This window comes from Acromyrmex echinatior, chromosome 1, assembly GCF_024713525.1.
Source record: "Acromyrmex echinatior isolate Ae372 chromosome 1, ASM2471352v2, whole genome shotgun sequence".
Lineage (NCBI taxonomy): Eukaryota > Metazoa > Arthropoda > Insecta > Hymenoptera > Formicidae > Acromyrmex > Acromyrmex echinatior.
Window position 1 is genome coordinate 12,525,987 of NC_141852.1, and position 9,875 is coordinate 12,535,861.

Consider the following 9,875-nt stretch of genomic DNA (forward strand, 5'->3'; position numbering starts at 1 on the left):
ACAATGAAAATTAAGATTTTTATCGAGGTCGTTTTACAACGGTCTTCAGCTCATTATTATACGGAGTGGCCATCGCGCCGGAACTGGTTGCGGAATCGGCCATGCCTGTTACATGAATAAACTATCGTCACGTCGCCGCGTTACGTAAGGACGCGCAGTCGCCAATGCATAGAATGCACAAGATCGCCAGGGCGCATTGATGACTGCCTCGAAGACAGTAGAACTACAGACGACGATGATGATGCGGCAATTGAAGGTGAGGCGAGATTACTTTGTTGCCTTAACAGGATCCGTTAAATAAGCGAAAAATCAGGCACTGCCTTGAATCTTAATTAGCCGCAATCATATTATTTAACTCGGCACATTATCATGCATTATAAATTATGCTTATTACATAAGTCACGTTTTTAAGTACACCGAAAAAAAAAAAAAAAAATACTAAATTTGAATAAATATTTGGTATTTGAATAAGTGCCAAATAAATATTTGCTAAACATAATTTATTTGATACAAGAACCATTAATTTGACTCAACTATAATTTTTTTTTCATTGAATAAGTATTTATTTACTGTTAGTTAATGTTTATTTAATTTAAAAAAATATATACACTAAGATTTACGTTTCTTTTTTTCAGCGTATGCATAATAGAGTTATGCAAACTATTTTACTTTTTCATCATTTAACTTTTGTAAATCCGATGCGTCACGATTATATATTTCTACTGATATTAATTCCGCTTGACTATAAATCGAGACTCCGACTCAAGTTTCGAGTGCCTCCAGCGAGTCTGGATACCAACGCCGAGGGTGGGCGCGCGACCGAAGAACTCGCCGCCACGTCGTAACTCTCCACCTTCGACAGCGCCGTTATTGTCCGCAACTTTGCCTCTCGATGGCACCGATCGATTCCTCATCGTGCAACGTAATCGTTTGATTGTGACGGCGACGAGCAGACGACTCGACTGGGCGACAATGCGTTCGTCACGATCCTCCTCGCGAGTTTACGCATAATATGTCGACTTTACTTCGTGTCGTACAATATGTACTTTCACAATATGTACTTTCATATGAAAGCTAATAAAACTGTTATTTTTTTTTTGTTTAATTTTAAATAAATTTTAACACGATTCCGAAATATTGATAAGTACAGATGATACTTAATTTTAAATTGGATGGAAAAATAATGCCGTTTCGATCCTTTTTTTTTTTTTTTATTAGATTCTACTCCGACGATACATCCACGATTTTCCGTTTAACAATTCTATAAGGAATATTCTGTATCTCGTCGTCCATGAGATTAGTCACAGCGCCGTAAATCTCGTTTTGCGAAATCATTGAATACGCGGTATACGCGCATGCGAGATTTGATCTGTTCGCTCAGGGACAACAATTGATTTTTATCTTCGATCATACGACTGCGGTTTTTCCTCTCACGGTGGAAATCGATGATACGTAAAGGTGCGTCCTTCGCTCGTAAACGCGCGCCACGTAACGATAACTGCGGGTGACGTCGTATCTCTCTCTTTCTCTTCCCGCGTTCCCTATATTAAAGACTACGCTTATATTTATCCTACTCTCATTGTGTCCGCACACTGCAATTTTCTTTCTCCCCACGGTGGGTTTCCTTTTTTCACTGTCGCGTAAGCACAAGCGCGACGAGCTCATCCGGCTATTTTCCGTGGAAAATGCCGCGAGCGAATTTCTTCGCTTCGCCACGTGTTTCTTTAGTCTTTTTGTCGTAATTCTATTTGTTCGTTCATTCGTCACATTTTTCTACGGCTGCTGGAAATCACAGCACGAAATAAGCGTGAATACAATTATCTATCCTACTTGTCATTTTATTTTAGATATTAGAAAGCGGAATACTCGCGAACTCCCAGCATCGAGTGGAGAAAAATAATAATAATGATTATCAACAGCTCCACGATTCATAGTTCCCACTCATTGTCAGATTGATTCAACAGCACTTGAGTGGGCAACGAAAAAATGCGAGTGCTTTATGTAACTCTTTATTAAACGAAGCAGTCTCGCGTCAGGACTTCCCATTAAACAGTTTCTAATAGATAATGGACAATATTTCCTTGATAAGTTTTGTTGCAAATTAACACGGTTAAATTTCGCCAATCGTTCCCATCTTCTCTTTCTCTCGTTTCGGTCTGGTGAAATCTCCACTGGTAGCTGCCGCGCTCTGAAACAAAGTAATCCAGAGGTTGTCTACTTTGGAATAGAAGAATTCACCTGACTAACTCCGTGACCCCACGCTGTTGCAGGGAGAGAGCAGACCCGGATTTCCCATTAGGCTAATCATTAGGCTTCGCGAGCGCACGATCCTAAAGAATATACCTAATCTTCGTGAACACGTCGATTAAGGCGAAATTGCCCCGTCCGCGAGACACAGTCGGGCATTTATTCTAACGAAAATCTACATCCTAGAACCGAGCATCTAACGCACGTGATACAATTACAGTCTGTTAACTTAATCATTACACACATTTGAAATCAAATATGTTTAGATTTAGAAGGAAACGGAATTGTAAAAATATAACGTAAAATACGTTTCTCACAAACGAAATTATCATCGACTTTTAAAACATATTCTCCCTGAATTTGAAAAAGCAAAGAAATATATATATATTATATATATATATTTCTTTTTTAATCTGCGACTATTTTTGTTCTAAATCATTTTTAGGATAGTTAACAGAAAAAAAAAATGTTTATCTGATCCACCGAAATTCATGACGTAAGAAATTTTGTCGCTTGTTCCATTGTTGCCTCGAGATCTTACACGCTTCGATATTCGAGATTCACCTGTTTACTAAAACATCTGTTCGACCCTTTCGGGTGCGAAGGGATTCTAATATCCGTCCGTGCGTCCGGCTGTGCATGCGAGATCACGGACCGAAGGGAAGCGAAATCTTGTTCGCGTAAGAAGAAAAATGAAGAACGAAAGAATCAGGAGCATCCTGGCGGTGCGGGATCCCTAATATAATAATTGGCGATGCGTGTATAGGGCACTTCGCTTCGTCGGTTTCTCGTGTACGGCGAGGGACGACGTCTATCAGACGCCGAGAGAATTTAAACGCTGGAAGGAGAAGGAGTATCCTGTGCTGCTTAGATTTAATCGCTCCAATTGGGAGAAAACCTGATTCCGCGCGACTCCTCGAAACTCCTGCATCTCGCAGAAGCGCAGGTCAATTCAGAAGTCATTCCAAACAAGCATCAAGAAAGCTGGTTAACTGAAGAAGATATTCTCCGTGACAATTAAGGTAAATATATCAGTTAGTGAATATCAATTGTTAATAATCAATTGTTGGACAAAATGATAAATCATTTCAAATATAAAGTTTTTAATGGTATGCACGATTCTAAATTAATTCGATATTAAATTTTTATAAACAACAAATTTATTTAGAGTCATACATATCATGTTAATATTTAAAATTTTGTATCACTTTGTCGAACAAATTGGGTCACTAACTGGTATTTATCTTATATATTTTCTTATTAATTTTAGTATTAAATCGTTTATAATTTAAATATGTTTATGTCAATTGTTTATTACATTATGTTTCTATAGTTCTTATATTTTGTTTTGTGTTTATTAATTATATTATACTTATTACTTATATTCAATCTTACTCTTACAATTCGCAGCCCTTTCAACACAATTTCAATTAATTTGTATCACTTGAACTATATTATACTATATGTACTACAATCATATATATTTTTTCAATAGAAATTATTCAAAAAACATTAATACCCTCAAGCTAAACCCTTTATTGATAATTTCTTTGACAACACATTAGTTTATGAAAAATTTCATTGCAAGTAAAAGTCGACTATTCTTTTTATCAACAACATTTTAATTTGATTTTTTCTTCTTTGTTGTTTAATCTTATTTAATTCCAAGAAAAGTTTATATTGAGTAAGGAAGTTTATTCATCCAACAATTCTCCCTTAAATGACCGTTTACCGCGTGTTCCATCTATCTTATCCCCATCTAAGAAATATCCTCGACGCAAGGATTCGAAGGGATTAAGGGGATATAACGGTCGTAAGTTTCTGCTCCCTCGTCGACTCCGACATTGGAGTAGCATTCCGATACGAAGAAGCTCATCGTCCTCGTCGCCGTCGCCGTCGCGGCGTCGCGCGAAAGTTGTTCACTTCCTTCTCCACCATCGTGCATTCACCACCACGTTTGTAACGAGACCATCGGCCGCACGAAACGGCCGCGTTATCCGCTCATTGGACTCCTTCGATTTGCCAATGGCCGGGATAGGACTACCATCGACGGCATCCACCGACACCGACCGACGACCGACATGACCGTGCTAGAAAGCCCGGCTGCAAATCCAAGTCGTAACCTTAGGCCAATCCGTGACCATGTCACCTTCGTCTTGCACTCGCGCCGCTTCACGTTGACCTTCTCGCCTGGTCGTTTCGATTTTCGCAAAAGATCGCACCTTGATCTCTTCTTGGACGAGCGATTTACTTGTAGGGTAAATCTGTACTTATATATCTGTATTTATTTAACGTAATGTCGTAATGTTTATCTGATGAGCCGTTCGCAATGATATATTTTACAAATACGCGATGAAATAGAATTAAATACCATATTAAATTATATTGTTTTAAAAGAATTTTATTATATACGACTATATACATTGTACAGGATGTTTACAAAGATCGGGACTAAATGACTTGATAGTGATAAAATATAACAGTTCAATATTCATAATATTAAAAAATATAAATATTCGCGACTGTTGGAATTGAAGAAAATAAAGTTCAGCTTCGTATATTTCTACTTTTACTTCCTGTTGCGCGAACGTTACGCGAGGAATGTCGCACTCTCCTTTTGAGATGTTCGGAATTGTGTAGCCTTTACATAAATACATAATATCGTCATTGAATGGTCGGATCTTGGTACAAAGCTTCGTTGAGCTCGTGCAACTTCGAGTAATATTCCTCTCAGACGCGAATATGCAGCGTTGGCATCTCGTGATTGCCATCTCGATGCAATCGGGGGATCCGACAGGATCTTCCAACAATAACGGGGAAATAACCGTCGGGGAGCCTTCATTAAGGATCAATCTGAAACTGACGTCGTCCGATAAACGATGGAAGCTAAAAAGAAATAGGATTAATTAGCAGGATTATCGAGTTTGATTGCAAGACGATTGGGCGTGGAAGTGCCTCGATTCTCCGGAGCTCCGAAGATTTCAAAGTAGTGGACACTTTGAAACGGTACCGGACGCGGCAGGTGAATGACGCAAGCAAGGATGACTCTTCTCATGGTTATCCCCTCTCGGGCCTCGCCTTTTCTTCCTGAGAAGGAACGTCGCAGCTGACACTTCGCGTTTTCTCTGTTTATCCATCGGTGTTACCTGCCTCATGATCCGCGGCGCGTCTATGGGCGTGAAAATTGAAAAAGCATTCATCAAATATGCAAGATACAAATATTTAAAATAACAGGAATTCTATAATTTTATAGTCCAGCAATAGTTTGGGAAATAGAAGTCGAAGTAAAAGCTGAACATGAATGTATAATATTTTTAATAATTTTCAGAATGTGTTCCTGTAGAATCACAAGTTTTGTTACCACCATAAAGAATATATATATGCATGCACAATTATCTCAAACGTAATTCACAAGGAGGTCATACGGTAGGCAGTTACAAGCTCATTTAAGCAAACGTAGTAAATTGTACATCTGATTTTGATTTACTTGTCTGACGATATGCGAATATTACGAGAGAGACCTGGTATATGATATTTATTTCTGGAACATGGTGCATAGATAATGCATCATTCGGCACGCACGCGAGGTGAAACACTAACGCGAAATGATTGCCAATTAATATGGCTTTACGTGCGCTGGAAGGTTACCTATATAGCCAATATGCAGAAACTAATAAAGCTCATATCAATAATATTGATCTGCGGAAACTAAACCATGCAGTCATCTATTATTTCGAACACATTCTCGTTCAGAATTATTAAATTGTTAAATATTTATATAGGAGAACTTAGAAGAAAATATTTTGTAATTCCGTTAATGAGCAGTGTTGTCTGAAAAAATGAACTTATGTAAAATTGGAATATCTCGGAGAGAAGAGTTTGTTGAGTTTTCAATTAGGTACATCGAGGTATGTCATAATTATCCAAGATTTCATTGGACTGTCACAATGAAGGAATACACATATTACACGCAAACGCGCCCACGAAGCGAGGCGTACATATACGATCCACTTTGATAATCACATAGCGTGTAACATCAAAGGGATAGCGTTTCACGAAGGTAGCAGGTGATAAGTGAAGTAAGTCTCTATCCCGTGGATTTATATGCATACCTCGTGACGCAAATTCCCACTCAATTCCCACCCTATTTACCTGAGTAAAATGTGTATAAGAAAATCGCATATTTTTAACTTTTCTTTTATTTCCTCCCACCGACGCAACGATCGAAACTCTCTATTCTCGATCTTTCGCTATTTATGTTAACGCCAATCCAACTCACACATATATGTGTCGGCTTTTAACCGCCCTTCGCCATCCTCTTTCGCGTCTTTTATAATGTGGTGATCCCTTTCGACCTCGTAATCGCCATTCGCCGATACGGAAACAGGCTTCGCTCTAGTTTTCAGAATCATGGATATGAATAACCTTCCAATAAGCCATTAGCTCATTCGGGCGGTGCACATGTTGATCAATGGTGTCATTGGGTGCAGCGCACAAATACTTGGAACAAAGAAGTTTTTAATGATCATCGTCATTATTCGTATTATCGAACATTTCAATTTAATTCCGCTATATAATTATAAGTCAATAATTTATTCGAAGGGATGAAATAATAAAAGCCGATAATATCCAACAATAAAGTGAATATTCAAGCTCCTTTCGTCTTTTCGTCCTTCAATCCTCTTTGCTTTCTTTTTCATAGCTTTGTATAATTTAAACAAAATTTGCCTTTCGAGGCTGTACAATTCCAATTAAAAATCCTTTACAAAGTTGTATAAAAAATATTTTGTGCCAAACATCAGAACTCAGAATAAAATATTTCTCCTTGTGAATATTTTAGCATAAGTTAAAAGTCGTGAGAATTTTGCTCGTAAATAAGTCATTACCTGAAATAAGTAGATAAATTGGAGAGATTATCAGTAGTAGATACTCCCGCAAATTTCATGCAAGCGGTATCGATGGGTCGCGAGAATGCATTATTTTGCCCAAGGGACTCATTCGCGCGCCTCGACACAGAAACCTTTCTCTCTTTTTCTCTCTCTCTCTCTCTCTCTCTCTCTCTCTCTCTCTCTCTCTCTCTCTCTCTCTCTCCTTTCTGTTACCTGTGCATATATATATATATGCATGTATAAAGCCACAAGAGAAGCACGAATGCAGTTAATTGATGCACCGGCGCAGTAATGGCCGCCGTTAAATGATCGACGAGGTGCATCGCAGTCGCGGGATAATGACGATGCGGCGAGAATTTCAGCTAAATTAGGCGCCTTTGTACGGCGTCGAGTCGAATGCTTTCTTTCTCTTTGCCGCTACATTGAAACATCCGCGAGTTCGCGTTTACCGCGTGACATTGAATTATTAATTAAGCCGTAGTACGGATATGATAAATGCGACGTTAAACGTGCGTGCGTGCGTGCGTGCGTGCGTGCGTGCGTGCGTGCGTGCGTGCGTGCGTATGAATCTTGCGGGGGATCGCGCGAAATCACGAGTCCGATTAATCGATGCGCCATTACGCAACGGCGCGCATATAAATAGTACAAAAGATGCCAGTGCTATTTAGCACTGAGCGTTAATTATGCACATCGGAGGGAATTCTCGCTGATCCGGGATTTGCACACGTCATTTCATTTGTGCGGCTCGCATTAACGGGGACAAATAATTACGCGAAACGTCATATTAACACGATTGCTACGTTTCATGCCTATGCTGTGAAATTAATTTCGACAAATAGCCCGATAATGGATATTTCGTTCTCATTTTCGTATTATCCACGTATCATCTGGAGTGATAATTTATTCGTGTATATATATATATAATGTTTATAAAAACAAACTTGTAAAATATTGATTAGCTATAATTATTCGATTATTTGAAAAAATATGCTGGCGCATTCTGCATAGATTATCTTTGTTTTGACAATAACAGCCGCAGTAATTTTGATCTTTTTTTTTTTCCGAATTGTAAACCGGATGCGGTAGAAAAAAAGTGCATGAGAAAAAGTTGCATGTAACGTGCTCTCTGTGGAAATTGGTAGGAAATAAAAATGTCTGCGCAGCGAAAGTTTTTCGACGTGTAATAATAAAGAGACGCGTGTAATTGTGGCAAGATGTTAATGCATGGTTTGATTCGTGTATTTATGCTCCACGGGAACCACGGCATTGTCTTGCAGTTGCACATTTCTCAGAGAAATTTCTCTAAGACGCTTGTAACCATAGTGTTATATTTACAAAGCAGACAGTTACGATTAATTGCTAGCAAAATGCTATCGTTTAACTTTACATTATCTTCTTCCTCCTTGCATTTAATTGATTTAAAAGTACTTTTCCTCTTAAAAATACCATCTTTGATATGTACGTGTATATCTTTAATCTGCTTGTTCAAATATTTTCATAATGTAAAAATATTAAATAATTACAGTAAAGCAAGAATAAATAAAATTATTCCAAGAAGGCGATTAACAAGATAATATTTTAATTTATATTTAAAAAAATTAAGAAAAAGTTAATATTAATATTTAAAATACTAGCTAAATCACCAATTCTATTTCGCGCGCGATAGGATTTATATTAGATAAGTTAGTTTCAAATCTGATTGAAAAGAGAGAAGGGAAAATAATATAATTATTTGTTATCAAGCTTTTTCATACTTGAAACGCGGAAAGATTTTACTGATCACAACAACCAGCGATGGAAATCACGTTGCATAGCGTAATGTGCCACATTTTACGCTCCTTGAGCTCTTGCTGCATGTCCTTAACGACGTTTTTGTCGCTATTGCCTATGTATTTTCATGCGCGGGTGCAATCGGCATTGCCGGATCGTTGATTTGTCAATCGTTGAAATCGACTTATAAAATCGATTCATTCTATATGTATCATATAGTGTAGGACGTTTCTTGCGCGAGCTCAGCAATTTGCTGTGTACTCATAGCCCTTGAGAAGCTGTGGGTGTTAACATCGCGTGTATCGCTCAATTACCGTAATCATTCAGAGAGATTGAAATCTGATTGATTTTCTAAAACAATTAATACTCAGAAATTAAAAAATACAAAATTCCGAGAAATCGTGATATGTAACAAGCGTTAATTAAAACGGATGATTCTAGTTTTTCGAAACTGTTATATATATCGCATACGTATTTCGAGGGAATAATCAACCTTACTCAACAAAAACGAAGCTTTTTGCGAAATTTAATTAGAAGTCTTTCGTATTGCGTGTCTCTTGCATTAATTCCCCACGCTCGGAGTTTCATCCGTGGTCGACGTTTGCGGGAACTTTTTTGTAATTTTGGGTGAAAATGTAAAGGAAAGGAGAGCAAGAAATTCCTGCTTACACCGTGACGACACGGGCCGGGTCTGGGGATCTTCGTTATTATTTCAGCGAAACGAAGCGTATACTCCGTACACGCTCGAGTTGGCTCGTGTGCGAGTTGTTAACTTCTTCATGCCGACTATATCCAATTTGTTGCATGCAGCAGCGTCTTCATTCGCTTTTCACAGTAAATATCATTGCAACAAGAGGACAGGCAGCACACGGCACGTCGTTACATAAATTTCCATGCGATACCCGCGGCTTTTAAGGAAGTAAAAAACGATCGTTGTACTTTCATTATGAACGTTAATGACGGATGATT